Source organism: Eretmochelys imbricata, chromosome 9 (genome assembly GCF_965152235.1).
Source record: "Eretmochelys imbricata isolate rEreImb1 chromosome 9, rEreImb1.hap1, whole genome shotgun sequence".
Lineage (NCBI taxonomy): Eukaryota > Metazoa > Chordata > Testudines > Cheloniidae > Eretmochelys > Eretmochelys imbricata.
The window spans coordinates 85,662,654-85,686,335 of record NC_135580.1 but is presented as its reverse complement, the minus strand read 5'-3'; the positions used below and the strand labels follow the sequence as shown (position 1 = coordinate 85,686,335).

Genomic DNA, 23,682 nt, shown 5'->3' with positions numbered 1-23,682 from the left:
CCCTTCTCCCTGTCCCCCCTGAACTCCACCCCCTATCCAACCGCCAAATCTCTTCCCCCACCCCCGCAAATCTCTTCCGCCCACCCCCGCAAATCTCTTCCCCATCCAACCGCCCCCTGTCCCCTGACTGTTCCATGGGACCTCCTGCCCTCCCCCCATCCCCTTACCCTTACCAGGCATCTTAGAGCGGCAGGACAGGCTTATTTGAAAGCCTGGGAGGTGGGCAGGTGCCAGCCATGCTGAGGCTGCGGTGGAGGGGGGACAGCGTGGCTCCCTCCCCGGCCTGGAGCTCAGGGGCTGGGCTGGGCAGGACGGTCCCGCGGGCCGGATGTGACCCGCGGGCCGTAATTTTCCCACCCCTGCTCTAACGTGTTCTCTAACTTTGTCCTCGGTTCAGGTTGTTTAGACTTAAACACGCTGCGGAAGTGCAGGTGCAGCAAGGTAAAGAAGTGGGGAAATGGAGAGAGCTTTCTTGAAGTTGCAAATATCCATAATCCTTTTAGGAGAGTAGCTAGGAGGGAGAATCAGTTACCGAACTAAACTGTGGATCTGAACTTTGTGAAAATTCACATCCAAGCGACGTGTCTCAGCATCAACTGCGGACAGTTTGCACACATTATAGTGCCCTGAATGATATAAATATTTGATCAGTGTCAAGCTTATTCCTCCCAAGTACAGAATTTATCGTGAGCCCAGGGCAAGGTTTAGTTTGCCTCGTTTCTATAGGTTTCCTGGTTCCAGCAGTGCTCTATGAGAATATCATTATTTGCTTTGAGTTAGAATGTAGTCATTGGAGAGAGCACATTTTTAAAAAATTCAGACACCCTTAGAAATAAATGTGCAGTAGATGAAAGCAAACTCCAGTATCTGTCTTGTGCCAGGGATCCGTTTGTGGCAGAATATATCAAGCTGCTTGTCACCTCCAGTTGCTGCTGTGAACAGTGCTTGGGAACATGGCATTGTGGAGTCATCTTAAATAAAATCCTGGATAGACTTGGCAGCAGGGCAGAGTCATTATGGTCATGGTGTCAGGACAAAAGGTGGCAGGTTTCAGCGATACACCCACACCAGCAAGTGGCTATGGAGGGGCAGGGCCTGAGCATTGGCTGAGTCAGCACTCTGACTGGGAGCGTCTCCATTGCAAATAATAAAGCAATGATCTCAAGGAACGCAGACAGCTTCTCTCGTTAACTGATAGAATTAAACATAACAATGTGCTAGCTCGGGTCATGAAGTTCAGCTCCGGAGTCAAACTGCATCCAGTTTCAGAGTTTTTAGTTTGGATCCATTGGTTCACACACCTCTGCAAAATACCTTTTTGTCCTTGTTAGTAAGGATTTCATGTGGGGTCTCCATGCTTATTTAAATAATGTACAATATCCAGGTAACATATTCTGAAAAACAAATGTAATCTCATGCTGAAAGGTAGGAGGAGGAGGAAACTAGAAAGGTAGGAGGAGCCTGAGGAGAACCCAGATAAGCCAGAGTCTCCTCAAGTCTTAGCCTTTTGGGATCTTTACGTTACTAAAATTTGTGGGCAATATTTATATTTGCTCTACTTGTTCCTTGCTTCTGACTGTAGTTTATGATCACTAATACTTGTCTTCATGAGTTAAAAATTGACTTGATTGTAAGAACTTAGCTACAGCTTTTTCTCTTTAAAGAGTGATTGGTTTTGGTATCTGTTTCATTGGCAAAGTGAAGCTGAATGCAGGAGAAGTTGAGCAAGCAGAACTTTAGTAGACCCTGTGTGCTGCTCTGTCCTTGTGCCAGAGCTGCTTCCAACCTGACTCCCTGCGTTGCCTGTTTTTGTTCTGGTGACTTTTCAATAACTGTCTCTCCAGGGAACGTTAAAAGAAAAGGAGTACTGTGGCACCTTAGAGACTAAGTCCTCCTTTTCTTTTTGCAGATACAGACTAACACGGCTGCTACTCTGAATCCAGGGAATGTTGGCCCTCTGACTCCTGTTCCACTGATCACAGTACATCTTCCCTATTTTACAAACATTTTAAATATAAACATTAAAACAAATTGATGCCCAGAACCCCACCCTGTGTTTCTTCAGCCACAGATTACTAGTACGTAGCCAAGTTGGAGTCTCCTCTTTACCACAGACTTAGGTGGTTCCATAGTCTCCTCACCAGGCAACTACGCCAGGAGCGACTTATCTCTGTCGTCTGTCTCCAAGTTTAGCTAACTTTTTCTCTGTGGAATCTCCTCCCTCCCCTTGGGATTGGCCCCCGATGGTTCACTCTGCGTGTTGTCTTGTGGTATGTAAGCATCTCCTGTTCCTTTGGATCACTTGTCCTTCTTTGTGGTCACTTCATATGACCTGGATGTCACTCTCGACTCCTTTAGTCCACTCCTGATGTCTCTGTAATGGCTGTATCCTCACAGGACAGCCTGTCCCCAGGGCTGGTAGGTCCTTGGCTGACCTATTGTTCTCCAGTGCCAGCATTCTCTGATTGTTGGCCATCTCCTCTCAGCCGTGTCCTGATCCTTCTGGCTGCAACAGTTCTTACCTCACTGGTTTTGGTCCTTCATCCCATTAGGTTTTGCACCTGATTGTTTTGGCACCCCTGTGATAGGGTATTGCTGTGTGTCAAAAATACTACCAAGGGGTCTGAGCCAGAAGGAATAGGAATTTGTATAACAGTCGCTTAGTGGTTTTTACAGCTGATTCCACCTCACCCTTACTCTATGGGTGGCTGTACCTGGAAATCCTGGACACCCCATCGTCTCAGGCATTGGCACCCTGGCAGCAGGATTGTCTGGCTATGTAGACTCCCTCCTCAGGCTCTACGCTCCCAGCACTCCTAGCTGTCTTCGAGACGCCACTGACTTCCTGAGGAAACTACAATCCATCGGTGATCTTCCTGAAAAAAGCATCCTAGCCACTATGGATGTAGAAGCCCTCTACACCAACATTCCACACAAAGATGGACTACAAGCCGTCAAGAACACTATCCCCGATAATGTCACGGCTAACCTGATGGCTGAAGTTTGTGAGTTTTTCCTCACCCATAACTATTTCACATTTGGGGACAATGTATACCTTGAAATCAGCGGCACTACTATGGGTACCCGTATGGCCCCACAATATGCCAACATTTTTATGGCTAATTTAGAACAACGATTCCTCAGCTCTCGTCCCCTAATGCCCCTACTTTACTTACGCTACATTGATGACATCTTCATCATCTGGACCCATGGAAAAGAAACCCTTGAGGAATTCTACCATGATTTCAACAATTTCCATCCCACCATCAACTTCAGCCTGGACCAGTCCACACAAGAGATCCGCTTCCTGGACACTACGGTGCTAATAAGCGATGGTCACATAATCACTACCCTATGCTGGAAACCTACTGACTGCTATACTTACCTACTTGCCTCCAGCTTTAATCCAGACCACACCACACAATCCATTGTCTACAGCCAAGCTCTACGATATAACCGCATTTGCTCCAATCCCTCAGACAGCGACAAACACCTACAAGATCTCTATCAAGCATTCTTACAACTACAATACCCACCTGCTGAAGTGAAGAAACAGATTGACAGAGCCAGAAGAGTACCCAGAAGTCACCTACTACAGGACAGGCCCAACAAAGAAAATAACAGAACGCCACGAGCCATCACCTTCAGCTCCCAACTAAAACCTCTCCAGCGCAGGATATGTTCTTGGGTTAATGGTTCTGTTGTGTGGTGTGTGGTTGCTGGTGAGTATTTGCTTCAGGTTGGGGGGCTGTCTGTAAGCCAGGACTGGCCTGTCTCCCAAGATCTGTGAGAGCGATGGGTCGTCCTTCAGGATAGGTTGCAGATCCTTGTTGATGCGTCCAGGCTGAGGTTGATGGTGGGATGGAAATTGTTGAAATCATGGTGGAATTCCTCAAGGGTTTCTTTTCCATGGGTCCAGATGATGAAGATGTTATCAGTGTAGCACAAGTAGAGTAGGGGCATTAGGGGACGAGAGCTGAGGAAGCGTTGTTCTAAGTCAGCCATAAAAATGTTGTCATACTGTGGGGCCATGTGGGTACCCATAGCAGTGCTGCTGATTTGAAGGTATACATTGTCCCCAAATGTGAAGAATTGTAACATTCAAAAACCAGTTGGAGAACACTTCAATCTCTCTGGTCACTCGATTACAGACCTAAAAGTGGCAATTCTTCAACAAAAAAACTTCACAAACAGACTCCAACGAGAGACTGCTGAATTGGAATTAATTTGCAAACTGGACACCATTAAATTAGGCTTGAATAAAGACTGGGAGTGGATGTGTCATTACACAAAGTAAAACTATTTCCGCATGTTTATTTCCTTCCCCCCCTCCCCACTGTTCCTCACACGTTCTTGTCAACTGTTTGAAATAGGCCATGCTGATTATCACTACAAAAGGTTTTTTTTCTCTCCTGCTGGTAGTAGCTCACCTTACCTGATCACTCTCATTACAGTGGGTATGGTAACACCCATTGTTTCATGTTCTCTGTGTATATAAAATCTCCCCACTGTATTTTCCACTGAATGCATCTGATGAAGTGAGCTGTAGCTCACAAAAGCTTATGCTCTAATAAATTTGTTAGTCTCTAAGGTGCCACAAGTACTCCTGTTCTTTTTGTGGATACAGACTAACACGGCTGCTACTCTGAAACCTGTCATAGTTTGAAAAGTGAGCCTTCAGTTTGCCAGTCATTGACTTGCTTCTTGTATCGTGACCTCCCAGAAATTTGAGTAGTAGTTGTCTGTAATCAAGTTTGCTTTTCTTTGAAAGTAAATAATCCTACTCCCACCTTTTCTCAGGGTCAGGTGGGCAGCTCATGTGGTAACAGAGTCACTTTCTACTGGTGGTTATCACATGACCAGTCGGTGTCACTCTTCTGTCAAAGTGCGGAGTTGTGTTTTTATTCCCAGCCAGTAACCACACTCTGGCGTCCCTTTAAGACAGCTGTCAATGTTCAGGTGCGAGCCATATATTTTTTTGCATGACATCCTTCTGTAACAAGGCAAGAATAACAACTCTGTGTTCTCAAAATGTGATCCCATCCTGCATATTCAGCTCACCTTTAATTTGAAAATATGGTTCTGCTCCTACGGTACTTGGCTTTTGTCTTTTGGCCAAGCTGCTAGGACTGCTCTCTTGACTGCCTTTTCTGTAGCCTCTTTGATTTCAGTCAGTTATGCTGTTAAAACTGGGAGATTGAATCCATTACCATGCTATACTGTCTTGATCCCCTTCCCCCAACTTGCTGATGCTGGGTATGTATGCCCTGCTCAAGATATGAGCCAACACCAGTAATCATCCAGGACAATATCTGATCTCTGTGTGATAGCACTGGAGGTGCCTCAACATGCTCTGCAATCTCTTTGGAGCACTAAGAAGGGGCTTTGCCATGATTGTCTCTGGAGGTTTGTGGCCTGATTGCACTATTGCTGGGTGACCCTAGATGTACTGAGGGAATCGGTCCACTCCAGATACCACAGCCAGAAGCTTTTTCCTGTTTGGGCATACCCTTGTTCAGTCACTGAAAGGGGTCTGCTGGCAAAAGCGGCCAGCTGCTCTTGCGAAAGAGCTACACCCAGTCCTTTCTCTGAGGTATCATACTGGCATGTCAGTGGCTCTCCTGGCTGACAGTACTTCAGGACATGGGCATCCATTCTCATTTATTTCGGTGTGTCAAATGCTTGCTGTTGGGCACCTGCCCGGTCCCACTCAACAACCTGCCTTGGGAGCTGAGGATGGGGTTCTGCTGCTGCAGCCAGGTGCGGACAGAACTTGAACAGAAGATTTGTCGTTCCTATGAAGTGCTGAACCCCCTATCACATCCACTGGAGCTGGCCTGTCTCTGACTGCCTTGATTTTGTTGGGATCTGTTTTCAGTCCCTCCCCTGTGAGCCGATGTCCAATGTATCTCACCTCATGCTGCTTGAGTCACATTTTTTCTGGGTTATGTTTTACGTTCTTTTTGTCACTGAATTGCTCTGGAAAAGATTGGTGTTTTCTATCATTCACCTTCACCTAAAGTGAGAATATGATCTGCAATTATTTTCACCTCAGGCAATTCTTCCCTCCTTGGGTGAGTGTTCTTTGGAACACCTCTGGTGCTGGGCTTATGCCCTCTGGCATGCACAGCCCTCTGTAGCAAACAAATCGTGTTGCAAAGGTTGTCAGCATGCTGGACTCTTTATCCAGGCTTATGTGCAAAAACCAGTTTCTCATATCACAGACTGTAAAGATTCTGACTTTGGAAAGTTCTGTCAAGATGTCATCAGTTATGCGCGGTGGATAGTGGCATCTATGCAGATGTGTAATTTAGCTTCTTTACCACTACTATGCTGCTTAAGTACTAGTCTCTACAGGTGCTATGAAACTCCTGATCTACATACTTTTGAGCTCCTTGCATACTGGTTTATGTTAGGGCTGCCAGGTATCCAGTTTTCAAACGGAAAGTCCAGTCAAAAAGGGGCACTGCTGACTGGACACTAAAAGTCCAGTTACCTGCAGTAACTGGCGTCCGTTTTTAAAATCATCCCCATATGCTTTTAAAATTGTCTCCATTGTCCATGGGTGCTCTGTCTTCTAAAGGAAAGTACCAATGTGCTGCCGTGGCCAGAACTTTTGGTGTCTTCCGTGTACCTGTGAAATATAGTAATTGATATAGAAATTGTGATGCATTGTAGTGGAAACTGAAGACAAAAAAAAAATATGTCTAAGAATCTATCAATAGTGAAGAAAAATATAGCACAATTCATCTGTCTTTTGAACAGCATTCTTTATACAAACAGTATCCACCAAAAGCCACTAGATTTGGATATGATTCTGGTGATAAAGAAGAACAGTCGGAGAGAAACTAATCTCTTTAAAAGAACAAACTGTCACTATTTGGAAAGTCTCTCACTTTCTAACTGAGGGATCAAAATTTGTACACAGAGTAGCCATTTTTGCTTTGCATAGTGTGGGTTTTGTATGACTCACACTCAGCAGCAGTACCTATTGCTGAGGACTGAGAAAGAGAGAATTCAGAAGCAGATGCCGGCTGTGAGCTGGAGAATTCTCATAGTATACTTGATACAATGAGCTTATTTGATGGGGCAGAACAAGGTGTGCCATGTCTATGTATTTACTGCCCGTCCCCTCTACGGGGCAATATGTGAAGTGAGCAGCTGTGGCCTAGCTCTAAAAGCAGCTGCAGATGCAGGAGTCTATCCCAGCTGAAGAGGCGGGGCTATAACAGGCCAAGCAGGAAGGAGAAGGTTTCCAGATGGGAGGGTGTAAAATTTAAGGACTGCATGCAGAACAGAGAGTTGCATTCCTAATTTAGAATGCAGACAGCTCAGCAGATGGCCTAGCAGATGAGTTGTTAGGTATCCGAATATTGCATGAGAACATGAGACTGTTAAGGGAAATAGGGAGGCTGTGTACAAAAGATTTACAACCCTGCTTAACTGAATGGTATGAGGGGTGATCTGATGCCATGTTGCCCCACCCTGCCTGGCAGTGGCGCCCATGTTTCTCCCACTGTCCTGCCAGCCTGCCTCATCGTCTCTGGTCCTAAGAGGGTAGTTCAGTTTTCATGTCTCCCCTGGGTTAGCCTATTAAAAAGAAAAGGAGTACTTGTGGCACCTTAGAGACTAACAAATGTATTGATGGAAACTGGACCGTGACCACCAAACTCATTTCATATAGTCCAGTAGTAGCCACTTTCTGTCATTTTCATTCTAGCTTGCCTTTGAACTAACTACCTAGCTAGTTAATGTCCTATTCATCCCCTGAGCCATGAACTCCCACAGACAGCAGGGTTTCCATAAAGCGGTATGTGAGTGAGTGACACTGCTAATGGTGCTATTTGTTTGTTGTACTGCTGATGGGCGCTAAGCAATGAGAGTGATGCATTCTGGTGCTTCTGGAGGAAATATTGGTCAGAGAATTTGGTGTAATGTTAACTGTCATCCTAAAGCAAGTTCTTTACATACAATAGACAAAAACCACTAAAGTCTGGGGAAAAATAGTTGATATAATGCTGCCCAAACTGTCTTTCAAGCTACAGGGCTATGAGTAGAAGTGAAATGTTCCGTTCTAGGGAAATGGCGAATTAAACCTCCTCTGATACAAGTGTTCTAGTGAGAGGAAGCAGAAAGGTGCGTTAAAATATATTACTATAATTTATTATTTTATTATAAATAAGATGAACCCTCAGGACATCATACATTTTTATAGTAAAGCAATTAAATAAGAAATAATGAAATGCATCATGAAATTAAAATGGGGTCTTCTTCCATAACATACCTGTGAGGTAGAATAGTTAGAATGCAACTATCTGACTGTGGTTTTTTTCCACAGCTTGAAGTACTGGTGACCATCTGGAAAATTACATGGTTCAACAAGTCCAGCAATCAGGCTAGTCACTTTTAAGGAACCTAAAACTGTTGTTGCTGTACACAGCCAAATAGAACTGTCAACAGTAGGAAACATGTTCCGTTCAGATGATCTTGTTTGGCATTGTTCTTATTTTGTGGTAATATCAATTTCTCTCAGTGGGCCTAGGCCTGCAGTCCTCACTCAGTCAAAATTCCCATTGATCTGAATGTGACTTTTGCCTCCATGGACATGTCTGCACGCCAGTGTAAGCCCAGGGTTTTTAGAACTCACGTTAGTAGACCCCGGGTTTGTTTATTTAGGGTTTGAGACTCTATACTCACCACAGGTTAGGAATTATTGAAACCTGAGTCTCAACCTGGGGCTCCAACGTCTACAGTGCACTGTCCAGGGGCACTTCCAGCCAGCCATATCCCAGACTTCCTAGCGCCCTCCCAAAGTGTGGCTATTCTAACCCTTTGTTTTTGGTGCAGTGTGGGAAAACTTGACTGTCCCCCAAACTTGACTGTCCAGATGACAAAGGAAGTTGGCCCGTGGGATTGTGGGATGCTTTTGGCGGATTCCTAGGGTATGCCTACACTGCATTAAAACATCCGCAGCTGGCCTCCATCAGCTGACTCAGTCTTGCGGGGTTTAGGCTGCGGGGCTATACAATTGCAGCGTAAACATTTGGGCTTGGACTGGAGACAGGGCTCTGGCTCATCTACGCTGCAATTTTATAGCCCCACAGCCCAAACCCCAGAATCCTGAGTTCTCTGATAGAGGCCAGCTGTGGATGTGTTAATGAAGTGAAGACATACCTCCAGAGCTCGAGCTCTGTGGAGCTGTGTCTACAACACAAAGCAATAGGGTTTGAATGCTGGGGTCCTAGCTTGACTCAGGCTCAGACTCTCCACCCATGTGGGGCCCTGGGTCCAAGTCCTGGGTTAGGGTTGAGCCCGAGTTCAAACCCTGGACTTGCATTTCAGTGTAGACATACCCCATGAAAACAGCAGGAACACACCCAAAATGTTTCAGTTAAAAGGTGTATGAGACCTCTTCAGAGCTGGCCTCATAATGCAGAACATATATGCAGGGCCGTCCCTAAGGGATGTGGGACCCGGGACAGAAGTGACGGATTCGTCTCTTCCGGGACCAACCGCACCGGCCAATGACACCGGCCCACGGTGCCCACCAAAGTGCGGGGCCCGGAGTGGTCACCCCAATTCGCCCTACCCAAGGGATGGTTCTGCATATACGGGTCCCACTACAGGCAATCTGATAATTCCTTCCACCGAGTATGAGACAAATGAAGGATCCTGGCCTGTGACCTTTTACTCATATGAATAGTCTTTAGTGATATAAATTTCAGTAAAATTTCAGCCAAGAAAAATGTCTCCCAGCGCTATATCCAAAGGCTTCATCTTGCTCCCATTGAATTCAACTGAAAAATGCATTTTTTGCTATTGACATCAAAGGGGGCAGGACCAGTACCAGTGATTTGTGCATGGGGGGAGAGTCCCTGTCTCTGGGGGGGACAGCGGACAAGGGGCGTGGTTTGGGTTTGGTTTTGTTTTTACAAGTATTCCTCTAACATTTTAAAAACCCGTTCCATTTCAAGTTGCTATCTATCCGATGATTAATAAAGTGTGTTACTTTTTTGTCTTCAGATTAAAAATGCTGAGCCGTGCATTGTGCTTCTCTGCTTTGGAAAACATGCTACGGAGCACTCTTAATTAGTCAGCAAATACCAGAGCCGCACTTCAGGGAGTCAGTGAAAGAGAAAGGGGGAAACGTTCACTAATGATCCAGTTATTCAACAAGAATGTTGACTTGCTGAACTTCTAGCAAAGAACTGGTAATGACAACTTTCTTCTAGTGCTTAGCATCTAATTTGTTTTCAAGACCACAAGTATGATAAGACTGCAGTATCTATTAGCTGTGTGGGGCGAAGAGGTGAGATATCAGAGAGTTACATAGCTTACTGGGCCTTCACAAGACCTTTATGGCTCTATCCCACCACTCTTTGGAAATTCCTGTGGCAAGGCACCTCCTCCACCGCGCCAGGCTATGGGTTGGGGTGTGGGGGGCTGGGGTAAATCAGTCCCACTCTGGAGAGTTTTTATTTCTCAGTTGGGTTTTATTTTTCAATATTCACAAGGTGGGCCTCAGGGTAGGCCCAAGGAGTACTCTTCAGCCAAACCAAAAAAGCAAATTCATAATGCACAAAAAAGGAGTATCTTTACCTGTCCCCTCTTTGGGGTACTGCTCAGGTATGCAGGCCCCAGGGTGCCACTCCTTCCTCAAACAGGCAATTAGCTTGGTTGCTTCCCCGATAGGGAGGGGAGCAACCTTCCACCCTGGAGAAGCCTTTTCAACCTGCTGCTACTAGCCCTGCTGCAGCTTGCCTCTCCTCCTTTCCTCCCATGAGAGAGGGGTTTTTAAAGATTACAGGCAGTCCTTAATTGACTCAGATGTCCCTAGCTGGCTTGAGGTTACCTCTTTTCAACTCATGGGGCAAAGGGCCTTTACCATTCTAGGGCTGACATACTTGCCTTCTACCATTCTCTTACATTTCTGGCTCCTCCTGAACCTAGTCTAATGGTTCTGGCTACACTTCTCCCTGCACCTTCTAATCTATGCACACCCCATCCATGGCCCCACGAAGTTGTGAGACCTCCTCATCAGCCTCTTCCTAGTGGTGGCCAAATTGGCCCATTTATAATACCAGGGAAAGGATGTTGACTGAGGGGGTTCCCTGTGACTTTGGGGCCTATTTCCGTTCCTCTCTGTTCACGTATCCAGGCAGAGTTAATCTGGGCTGCATCCACTGACTCCCTTGACATCTTTGAGGAGCAGTGGGCACTGTCTGGGGTTCTCTGCTCGGTGTTCCCTATTTTTGACCTTTGACCCTCACACCTGTCCCTGTTGTTGTTGTCTCCCATATCTATTTGAGTCCCAGGCTCAGTAGCTCCTCCACTTAGGCTGGGGGAGGGGCCTGTAGCTGTGGGTGGGCTTGTGCCTGCCCACTTTCCGGAAACCTGTAAGACGACTCTCTTACAGCTGTGAGGTCTGACTTTGTCACACCCCTATTAAACTATATGATACATTCAGCTGTCAATAACTTCAGGGCTTGCTCAGCTTTTCAATCAGTTTGTCATGCTATGTAGTGCAGATTCCATGGTTTAGAGAATCAATTCAGTGGGACTGGAAGGAGTCTATTATTATATAGAAATAGTGGCTTGACTCTTATGTAAATTCAAGTAATAATTCCCCCTTACTGAACACAGTTTTGTTGGAAAACTCTTGTCCTCACAGCATCTGGCCATAACTAAGTTCTGATCTCACGTGAGGGCTGGATGCTTTGGGGCAGATCCTTAGCTAATGTAAATGATCCTAGCTCCATCCCACTTCTAGGCCTGTAGTTTTGCTTCTTTTGGCATCCACCAACCAGCCTCCTTCACCTTGCATGCTGCTTTCAGTTATTTTAGTGGTTAAAACCTAAAAATTCACACAACTGCAGCCTTAGCCTTCTCTAGGCTGCAGGAAGCATGGGAGCTACCAACCCCAATCCCCATGGAAAAGGCCAAACGACCACAGGCAGAATAAATGGCAAACAAACATCAGCTGGTGTTTTTGCAGTTTCTATCCATTCAATTCCATTCCTTTCTACTACATCTTGGAATGGGGATTCCAGAATGGGGCCTTTAAGCCTGAAATAAATCCTGCTGCCATTTCCTGGCCCCTAGATCCATAGGAGATGTAGAATACTTATGGTTCAGGCCATGTTTTACACTATAGGCACTACTGAGATACTTCCTGTGGCAACAGAAGAGGTTTTTCTGTCGCTGTAGTTAATCCATCCCTCCAAGCAACGTGAAAACTACCAACTGCTTTGTCTTCACTAGGATATCACCATTCGTTAGTTAACACAAAGTAAAAACACACCCTTTTCTCTAGTGAAGACACACTTACTCAATGTGAGTAACCCTTGTATGAGTAGTTCCATTTTCTTCAATGGGACTACTTAAATGAGGAAGTGAGACTCCGTTGGAGTAAGATTTGCAGAATTTGCACTCTACAGAAACATGCAACTAAAATGATGTTGCAGTAAGGGTAACCTGTGCTCATTAAGACTGACACGTAAATATAATCCGTTGCTTTAGTTTGGAACAGTTTTCATATGATTTGTAATGTTTCATCCATCATGGTATTGGCTTAATTAGTAGAAAATAAAGCCTGTCTGCTTGGGCCCAATTTTGCAGTCTTTATTCAGAGAAACTCATGAGAGTAAGGACAAAGGAGAGTAGGATTTGGACTTTTAACAGGACCATTTTCTACCTCTGAAGCACGTGTGTGTGCATAGCTTCCCCCCTCCCACGCACATACAGATCTTTGCCCTTTCATAAGCAAAGATTAAGGAAAAATATTAGTTCAAGTTAAGAAAACGAACTAGGTAAGTTAGGTTAGCATAACCGGTTTATCCTGTCTCTACTGATTCTTTAATTGTCAGACAAGATCTAATGCAAGTTCCTCATACTGATGAATAGGAAGCCTGCACATCTTGTCACATGGTTGGCAATATATAATACTATGTCTCTATTCCCTGGGTTTGGTCAATTTGTATGTCTAAGTTCAAAATGACAGCGCCGTGCTTCATTTGTCTACCATGCAAATTGAGATGGTGAGAGGAAAGACTTGACGACACAGGAACATATGCAATCTTTACTGATGATCTTTACTGATTCACTTGTGGTTCCATTACTTGTAAGTTAAAGGTTATGAACAATGCTTGGCAATATTCCTTATCTCCGTGATCAGCCCGTTGGCGAGCATGCCTTGCGGAGAGGTTATTCTGCTACACCTCAGGCTTACTCGTGCAGTCTTCTTGCCATTTACACAATATTGTCAGGGTGAAACCACGGCACAGCAGCAAAGGGTTTGAGCTGCTTCTGCATGTGGTTGTTTTGGCAGTTATATTGTCACCGTTTTCCAGAGCACCTGAGCACTTCGCCTCTGATGCTGCACATCCAGAATGTGGCAGACAGCAGAGGTGAAATTCACCTCTGTGCAGAGGGGCCGTACAAGCTCTATGTATTAGTTCAGTGCTCCAAACAAAATTTAAGGTGGACTTAAGTGATGGATAGGCCTTTTGCTGGCCTGCACAGGGGAGAATTTCACATCTTTACATTATTCTCATGCTCCAAGAGTGCAGTAGGGGTCTGATTCAACCCCCACTGACTTCCCTTGAACTGGATCAGGCTGGATATTACTTCTGATAAGTTCCTGTACTGACATTCAATAGAACCACATTGATTTAAAAATTCTTGGTACTGATGGTTTAAAGTATTGAATGCTCTTGCACCATCCTCTTAATCTGATCTTTTAGTTTATATTCTGAATTCTTTAGTAAAATTCAAATAGGTCAGTTATTTACCTTGCCCTGAATTTAATCTCATACAATTAGGAGCCAGAACGTTGTGTGATCTGAACCATGTCTGCAGCATGTCACCATTTAAAAACTCCCCATCAGCAGTGGAACAGACAGGAATATCTGTTGAGTGCTCTGATTTGTTTTTATTGCTGCTCTGGATTCTGTTCTCATCTACACTAGTACATTCAGCGGTGATATACTCCAGTATAAGCCTAACTCCATTAGAGTCACTCCAGATTTACACCTGCATAATGGACAGCAGAATCTGGCCTTCTGTTACTTGTAGTGTAGGAATATAGAGTGCTCTGGACTTTTTTTTCTAGCTGTTTCACAGTGCAAGTTTTCTGTTATAGATGCTCTTGTACATGATGAGGAACATAGTATAAATATGAAGAAAGATATGCAACCTATTCTGAGCTAAACTTTCAAAGATTTGGCCTCCGGTTTTGCAGATGCAAATCAGACAGCTAGCCATCCAACTGGTGATATTTTATACACTATCTTGGCTTTGATTTGTATATAGCTTTCACTAGGTTTAAAAATGCTTTAGAGAGTCCGTCAAAAGGTAAAGAGAGTAGATGGGTTTTCAGATGAGATTTAGAGAGAGGATTCAGTGCCTCCTAGGGAGAAAGAAAGGGAGGAGCAACACAAGTCAAAGAGTGACTTATAGCCCCACATCAGATCATGGAGAGGCAAAAGTGGGGAGCCCAAGAGCTTGATTCTCCTCTCACTGGCGTAACTACTTTAGAAAACAATGGGGTAGGTTATCACCTGGTGTAAATGCCCTGAGGATCTGCCCTAGTGGAGTTGCATCAGGCTCAAAGTGTGTAAGAGTCTTACCTAGAAACACTCCCATTGACTTTAATAGGGCCGCAAGTGAGAGGAGAATTGGGCTCCAAGATGACAGGAGACGAAGTAAGCAGGTGCAGTGGTAGCTGGAGATCGGAGAAGTAGGATAAAATCATCCCATGGAGTGTTTTGAATACTAGTGGGATAAGTTTGTGCTGGATCTGGTGACTGAGAAGAAGCCAATGAAGTAGACACATTCTTAAACTCCTGCCCCCAGATAGGCTAAAAACGCTCCTTGAAATGTGTTTTGTTTTTTGTTTTAAATATTTCTCTGTTGGTGCAATATATGGGATACATTCATAACTGTAATAGTGCTGCCTTAGCCGTCAGTCCTCTTATAATGCATATGCCTCAGTCTGTATAAATAACAAACTCATGGAATTAAATGGTCTCATATGTGTTTTTTTTTCTTTAAAAAAGCGAGACCGCACTATCAATGAGGCCAGAAGCTCTAAAAGTTGCCAAGTTAATGTTCTCCAAGTAATTTTTTAATGTTTTGTGGATTGTTTCCAGTAAATCAGAGGAGATCTTGTGCAAGCACTTCCAAGCATTTCTTGCATTTGTTCCTCTACTTATAGACTATGAGACAAGCAAGATGGTTGCCTGTCTTTGGCCAGGAAGTTAGATATTGAAACAGTGAACTCCCATTAAAAGCCCCTAACGCTTAATTTAATTTGAAAAAAAATACCAAAAAACTTGTAAGTGGTTTTGCAACTAATTTTACGCTTTTTAAAAAAAAAAATCCTCCTGTGACATTGCACTCCATATGTTTATGGAAATATGCTTATGAGTGTAAATATAATGTAATTGGAATATGCTTTATGCAAAAGGTCTCTTGTAAGGTATCATTACAAAGCTTATAATCTGCTGAGTGTGTTCATCCTATTTGTATGAATGTATCATTCTTGTATCTGAAGCTAGGCATATGAAGTATTACTCTGAAGTCCTATTGTAACTAAGCAAAATGTGGGCCATTAATGGTGGGTTGGAATCTTGATGGCTCCCATTAACTAGGACAATTGGTTGTGATTGGCTCTGTTTACTCGCAAACCTTCCTGAGTACGTGCAGGCCAACCCTGAAAGAATGGAGAATGAGGTCTTACAGTGACATGTGATCGTGTCACCTGATATTGGAATCCATCTTAAACCTGGGGCTTTTCCATTTTGAAGGAGTGGTGGGGACCCAGAGAGACAAAAGATTCTCACCTTGTGCCAAAGTTATAAAAGGGGGTGTAACAGAACAAAGGTGGCCAGTCATTTGAAATCCTGTAGTTACCACTTGAACTGGAACTAACAAGAACTGTACTAGGGGAAAGGATTGGGCCCAGACTAGGAAGGAATCTAGTCTGTGAAAGAAGCTTATTGGAACGTCTCTGAGGGTGAGATTTACCTGTAATCAGTTTTTTAATGTATTAGGCTTAGACATGCGTGTTTTGTTTTATTTTACTTGGTAACTTACTTTGTTCTGTCTGTTATTACTTGAAACCACTTAAATCCTACTTTTTATACTTAATAAAATCACTTTTGTTTATTAATTAACCCCGTGTAAGTGATTAATACCTGGGGGAGCAGACAGCTGTGCATATCCCTCTATCAGTGTTATAGAGGGTGGACAATTCATGAGTTTACCCTGTATAAGCTTTATACAGAGTAAAACAGATTTATTTGGGGTTTGGATTCCACTGGGAGCTGGGTGTCTGGGTCCTGGAGAGAGGTAACTTGCTGAGCAGTTTTTAGTTAAAGTCTGCAGCTCTAGGGGCATGCGTGGACCAGACCTGGGTCTGTGTTGCAGCAGGCTAGCGTGTCTGGCTCAACAAGGCAGGGTTTGGGAGTCCCAAGGCGGCAACGGAAAATGGGCTCAGAGGTGATTTCAGCATATCAGGTGACAGTCCCAAGGGGGTCTCTGTGACCGAACCCCTCCATATTTTGATGTTGATTGAAAGAAGCAAACTGAAAACTCTTTATGTGGTGAAATTCCAAGCAGACGATCACTATATGTAAATATGCTTACAAGCAAAAGCCACAGCAGATCTGAAAATCATGTCTCTGCCAAACTTGCTCAGATTCCATGGTTGATTATATTACATGAATAAATTATTGGGAAGATGCATTCTGAGCTTGTCTTTTTTCCAGGGGGAGTGGGGAGAGTGATCCATATTTTATCTTTTGAAAGCAGAGCCAAGATGATACGATGAGTATGACATTGCTAGTTGACTGCCAATTACTAGCCAATTTGATTTGTAGATGGCCCTTCTGAGCAATGCTGGTGAAAATATTCCTGAGATTAACTTTCTGATCAATTTTTAGTTATTAAGGGCCAGATTTTTCAAAGATAGTTTTGTGCCCTCAGATGCAGATAGGAGCCTAGTGGGATTTTCAGAAGTGCCCAAGCCATTTAGATGCCTAACTCCAATTGGTGGTAATGGGAGTTAGGCACCTAACCTGCTTGGGTGCTTTTGAACGTCCCACTAGGCTCCCCTCCACTCTTTGGGTGTCTAAATATCTTTGAAAATCGGGCCCTACTATACACTCACTAGCCCTCTCACATCTCTAAAGAAATGGTTTTTTGCAATTCCCTCTGGCCCTCCACCCTTATGGATAGCCTTGTGGATAAGATATAGGAGTGAGTATCAAAGGGCCTTTACCTAACTGCCACAAATTCATTGTGTGGCCATGGGCAAGTCACTTAGCTTCCCTCAGTTACTCCATCTGTAAAATGGAATTAATAATAGCTCTCTCACATGCAAATTTAGGATTAAATAATCACTGCTGTAGTTATGAAGCACTGGGAGATCGGTGGATACAAGCATTAGTTTAAATCTTCATAAATAAATATCTGAGTGTTATGGTGTTTGGCTTACAGGTCCGTGTTTTTTCTGCAGAATCTCATAAAATGCTACAGTATGACTCGCTATACTGCGTTGCATTGGTTTCTTGCACACATCAGGACATTTGGCATGCTGCTTTTTACCATGAAAGGGGATATTAAGGCCTTCAGAGCCATGACATTGTAGGTTTCTGTGTTAATCTGTATTCGCAAAAAGAAAAGGAGTACTTGTGGCACCTTAGAGACTAAAAAATTTATTTGAGCATAAGCTTTCGTGAGCTACAGCTCACTTCATCAGATGCATTCAGTCCACTGTAGCTGTAGCTCACGAAAGCTTATGCTCAAATAAATTTGTTAGTCTCTAAGGTGCCACAAGTACTCCTTTTCTTTTTATGACATTGTAGGGTCACTACTGTACTTCTTCTTTAGTGAAGATGAATCTGTGATTGCCCCGTGGAGACAGAATGTTTCTCCATCTTCGTGCTCATTTCAAGGCCAATCTAAATATGCTACGTATGTTACTGTTTGCCCCCAAACCATTTTCAAATATAAACTGACTCATATACAAAATATAAGGAACATGGCCTGAATATATGTTCCTCTTGGCATCTATTTTTAGGTGTTATACTTTGAACGATCACTGTTATGCCAGTGGCATTCAGATTTGTTCTCCCTGCTGTTCCTTCTGAGGCCAGCTCAGTCCCATAATAAAGTTCAAATCTGGATTTCAAAGATAGTGAAATCAGTGCTGACAAACAAGGATTTTTGAAAAATGTCTGCTAACCCCTTCCACTGACATAAAAGTTGTTTAATGGCACTCTGACTCAAGGTGGAGAGAAATCAGGTTTTTTTAAATTACTTTAATTCAGTTTTCTTTTTTATAATAAACCTATTTAAAAGTAAAATTGACATAGGTTGTTACAATGTTAAGGACTAACCTTATACTACATCCATTAAAATAATTTAAATTAAGTAAAAAATATCATTCAGTACATATTTGCTGCTGAAGTTTAAACCACTAAGCATGTGGAAGCCACTGGCTAAGCATCTGGAACTAGAGTTTGTTAAAGTGCTAAACCACTTTTGACAGCAGTAGCCTCTTCTGCAGGTGCAGAGAATATTTCCTTCATTTCAGTTTATTGAACTAGTTCAGTGCAATGATTAGTTCATTCAAAGTTGAGAAACCGAGTGGGAGTTGAAAAAGCAGGAAAGTTTTCCAAACTATGAATAAAAATGAATTGAGAAAAGAGGAGACCTACTACTTTTAAAATCTTGAAGGACATGGTGACCAGAAACAGTCCGTTCCATTAATTAGCTACTCATGATAATACTTCTTTTGTTTAATGAATCAGTTGGTTTTAAAAGCAAAACAGGCATTGATAAACATACTTTTTTCTTATGTATCCAGCACATTTGAGGTAGTTTTATTTAAATAATAATAATTGATTTTAAAATCCTGGTTTTGTTCATTTTTAATTGAATTCTAGTTTCCATCCAAATGCAGCTTTACACAAAACAAAAGTTAAAAATTCATTATCTAGTAAATAAGAAATGTGTCATTCACCATTTTCTAACATAATAAAAATAAAAATTAACAATCTGAATAAATGTATGTTAGCTATATAATTGCTTAAATAAATGTGTATAGATATTTCCTCCTGGTTAGTAAAAAGAAGTATGAAATTATACCAACTAATGAGAATCAACCTTTCTTTAGGAAAATAACTTAAAAGTACAAATGCAAACCAATGCAAACCAATCAATGATTTAAATGAAAGTTTCCTGCTTGCTGATTTAAATCGTTATTAAAATCAGCGAGTTAAATTATTTTGATTTAAATTACTCCACTCCCCTGTGACTGTTCCTTTTAAGGCCATGTCTATGTGAACTACTGCAGTATGTGTGGAGAAGACACTCTCTAAGTCTATGCTGACTGGAGAGAGTTCTCCTGCTGGCATACAAAAACCACCTCTGCGAGCAGCATAAGCTGTGTCGGCGGGAGAAGCTCTCCCAGCGCTGTGCACACAAACTCTTATATCTGTATAACTTATGTCACTTGGGGGGGTTGGTGTGACATTCTGTACCTTGGGGGAAGCATCCTGTAACCCCCGTATTCCTCATTTTTGTATAATTGTGATCTTACACATAAAGCGTGCCTTGTAAGATGTCAGGGGAAAGGTTATGATCTGCTGAAAACCATTTCTCTGTCCATATATGGATATCATTAATGCATATGAAGTTATGAGAAATGTGTTGTATGGCTGTCACTAAAATATGCTGTAACTTGGGGAATCAGCCAGATATTAGCTCCCCAGAGGCAACAGGAAGGAAAGTAACCAACATCCGGGCGGGGTGTCAAACAACCCATCAACAACCATTGTCCAGCAAAGGAGCTACAATTCAATGACTCACCTGCATGAGGCCACACCAGGGGAATTGCTCAACCTTGCCTGGAGACTCAGCAATGCCCCCAAACATGCCTGGACTTGTGCTCCCCAAGCACGTGGGACTGAGAGTATAAAACAGAAGACAGCGGCCACATGCTTGGCCTTTCTCCTGCCCCTACCTATACTGCAAGCAACGAGGACACTGAGAAGATTTAAGACTCCAGCAGAGGAGACTGGCCCATATTTCAAAGGTGAAATCTGTGTACTATGAACTGCAATATCCAGTGGGGTGAGAAAAACTGCTTAATTTAGATGTTGCCCGGTCTACTCGGGTTGAGAGTTTAGACTGCGTGCTTATATTTTATTTTGTTTTGGTAACTAATGGCTTTTTGCCTGTCACTTAATATCACTTAAAATCTATCTTTTGTAGTCAATCAATTTGTTTAACTGTTTATCTTTACCAGTGAGTTTGTATGAAGTGTGTGGCAAAACTGCTCAGGTTTGCAAAGGCTGGTGTATATCCACTTTCCACTGATGAAGTGGTTAACCAATTAATAAATTTGCATTGCCCATCTTGAGCAGTGCAAGATGGTATATTCCTGAGGTACAGTGCTGGGAGCTGGGGAGGATTTGGCTCTGGTGCCTTTCTCTGTGGGATTCATGAGTGGCTCTGGGAGCATTCATGCAATCTAGCTGGGGGTGTGGGGCTCCACATGCAGTTGTGGTGAGTGATCACAGCACCTGGAGGGGCTTGCTGCTGGTCACTAGCAAGGCATTGTGAGAGACAGCCCAGGTTGGAGAGAGAGACAGCAGTCCCACGGTCCCAGGCTGGACCCCGGGGAACCTGTCACAGTTGGAGTATTCATATCCCTGAGCGTCATAAATTTTGCTGACATAGGCTGTAGTGTAGACTAAGCCTTACACAACAAGAGTTGGGGTGACAGTGGAATCCGTGGCGTTGTTGTTAATTTTGTTTGCTTTTTCTCTTTTTAAACATCTTGGAAGTACAGCTGATGTGGTATTGACATCTAAAGCTGAGTATTGTCAATCATACTGCTTTGTGGTGTTCCATCCCATCCCAAGTTTTTATTTGTGCATCATCTGTTTAGATTTTAAGCCCTTCGCAGCAGGGTCCTTCTCATCAGACAGTTCTCTACTTAAAGGTCCTTCTCTGTGCACCAGTCAGAGTACCTGCCCATATTAGGTGGAGCGCTCCGCCAAACACAATCATTTAGTTGAGACAGGGTGTCTCTGTGAATATTTCCTTCAATTCCACACTGTGTGGGCTTCACAGCCCTCTGAGTTTCTGGCTTAAACTCAAAGCAAAACTACTGCTGAGTTTTACCTGGTTGTGTATTGAAACGATTTGAAACCACAAATTTCACACGGTTTTTGGTGCAAAGCATAAGTGGCCCACGGTTTCTTGGCTGGTTCTTGTGCTTGAATTGAAACCCCCCTAGCAGATGCAGTTTACTTGGTTATAACTTTTGCTGCAAACATTTCACTTGGCCTTATGTATTTCTTAAATTTCCTTCAATTTTAAGACATGTCATTGGCTCTCTATAAAGCAAACCCACCAAAGTAATTTCATAATTCGTTCTTTGAGGTGGTTGCATGGTCTTGCTGATCCTTCCTTTGCATAGAAGATCTGCTGTTTGTATGTTCCTGATTATTCTTGCTTTTCCCTTGGTTAACTGTAATACAGCAAAATGTTGGCCCTGTTGCAGTCCATGGACATTTTGCTATTGAATTTATTTTCAAATATGTTACCAGCATCTCCCCTCCCAGTCTTGCCTCTAAATTGTATTCTGCTTGTCTTTTTTCACTGCAAGGTCATTGGTGTGTTTCCTATCCTTTAGACTCGATTGAAAGTATCTTGAAGCCATCAGAGTCATACCACAGTCCTCTCTATCAGCGGTCTCCAAACTGGGGTGTGCGAGATGATCCCGGGGGTGTGCAGCAGTAATAGCATCGCCGGACGGCACTCCGCCGTTTTTTTCCTTTGGCGGCAGCTCAGCACGTCCACGGCTGGTGTTGCCCTCCGGCAGCGCGCCTACGGCAGGTCTTCCAGTCTCTTTCCAGCGGCGGAGCGCCTGTGGCAGGTCTTCCAGTCTTCTTCCGGTGGCGGGGCATCTGCGGCAGGTCACTCTGGGGGTTCGCGAGCCAAAAAGTTTGGAGACCACTGCTCTATATGATCATTACCTCAATTATATTCCCATCCATTGGTTGGGTTCCTTAACATTACCATTTAATTTTTAAAAACCCACTTCCCTCTGGCTAATATGGCAAATTAGATATATACTATTTTAATTATTTTCATTAGTAATTGATGTTTGCTTTATATTTTGCTCCTTTCCATTCTAGTTGCTGGGTTTAAGCACTTAACAGCCACATGTGAGTGCAGCTCTTCATCTAATCCCTTTTTGTTTGTTGCACACAATATATTTTATTTTTTACACAGTGTCCTTCACACACACTCTCAGAAACCACTTCACTGAAAAAGTCATACGCAAAGGAGAAGAGTAGGAGGAATTCAGTGTTCACATCTAAATTTGTATCAAGTGTGGGATGTAAGTTCAAATAAGAAAGAGCTAATAATTGGAGCCCTGTTGTTTCTTTCCACATTGCTCTGAAAAGGAATCTTGTGATAACTCTACGTCCTTACAAAATGTTATTTTCTACGGGTGGCTCTTTACTAAAGTGGCGCATAGATTAAAATTAACCGTGAAAGTAAACAGCTGGGTGATATTTGCTTTTGCCTTTTTTTTGTTTTGTTTTTTCCATCTGCCCAGAAATGGGTAGCCTGCAAATGTTTCTCTGTGGTTTAAACAAATAAGTCATGAGGCCTAAAAAAGGAAAGCAGCCTGTGCTTTCTGTGTACAACCTTTCCTTTCAGATAAATCTCTTGTGCCTGTGTGGTTGGGGATTGGTTTTTACCTTTAAAAAAAAAAAAATTCGATGGGTGTCGATTAGGGTGGGGGGAGAAGTTTTTGTAGTTGTGTTGTTGTTTTTGCCGGAAAGAGAGCTGCTAATATCAATTGTATGAAAATGAGTTAGGGCTCTGGAAATGAGACAATAAGAAAAGTGCCTATTTCACTATAAAACATAAATTATTTGTTATTCAAAGCACCATCGGGGGGGCTTTGTTCTTTAATGGGACACTATCTAACCTAAAATCTAGTTCATTTTAGAAAACTGAAGTGAGGGTAGTTTCAGGTACTTTGATCGTCCCTGAATTCCCCTGCCAATCTTGGTTTTACAAACACATTTCCTATTGTTTTTTTTTTTTAATGCTGTTCTCACCCCTGTTGCTGTGTGATACATCCAAACAAACAGGGGAAATTGACTATGCAGGGGAAGCAGGGCAATGGGCTTTGCATAAAGTTTTGTCCCATACACTAAGCAAACAAACTCAAAAAGAGAGAAAAATGATCTTTCACTCGTTTCATTCGGTTACCACCAGTGGGGTTGTTACAGGTAACGATTATTTACAACAAAATTTCAGACAGAAGTGGCAATGTTCCTTTAAGGGCCATTTTTACAAGTTGCTGAGCAGCACACTGTTGAGTGACCAACGCCTTCTTTGCTAGCCCCTCTGGCCAAGACTTTCCAATGAGTGTCTTAATTTACTCTCCTAAGTAGAAAGAAAAGGAGTACTCGTGGCACCTTAGAGACTCAGGAGAGCTAGTCAGAGAATCTGTCAGGGGACAGCCTGAAGTTCAGGGGGAGAAGGCTTTAGACGCCCACCTGCCACCCTGAAGTTTCCTAACCTAATGAGCGCAGCTGACCTTGATAGACATTGTCTGATTGTTTGTTTGAGCTACCTGGTTGG

At 43.2% G+C, this 23,682-nt stretch overlaps 1 protein-coding gene across 1 annotated transcript in view; it reads left to right on the top strand.

Moving 5' to 3' along the window:
• The window catches only part of GAB3 (GRB2 associated binding protein 3), a 100,605-nt gene that overhangs the window by 18,847 nt on the left and 58,076 nt on the right, over positions 1–23,682 (top strand). The gene's annotated exons all lie outside the window — the stretch shown is intronic.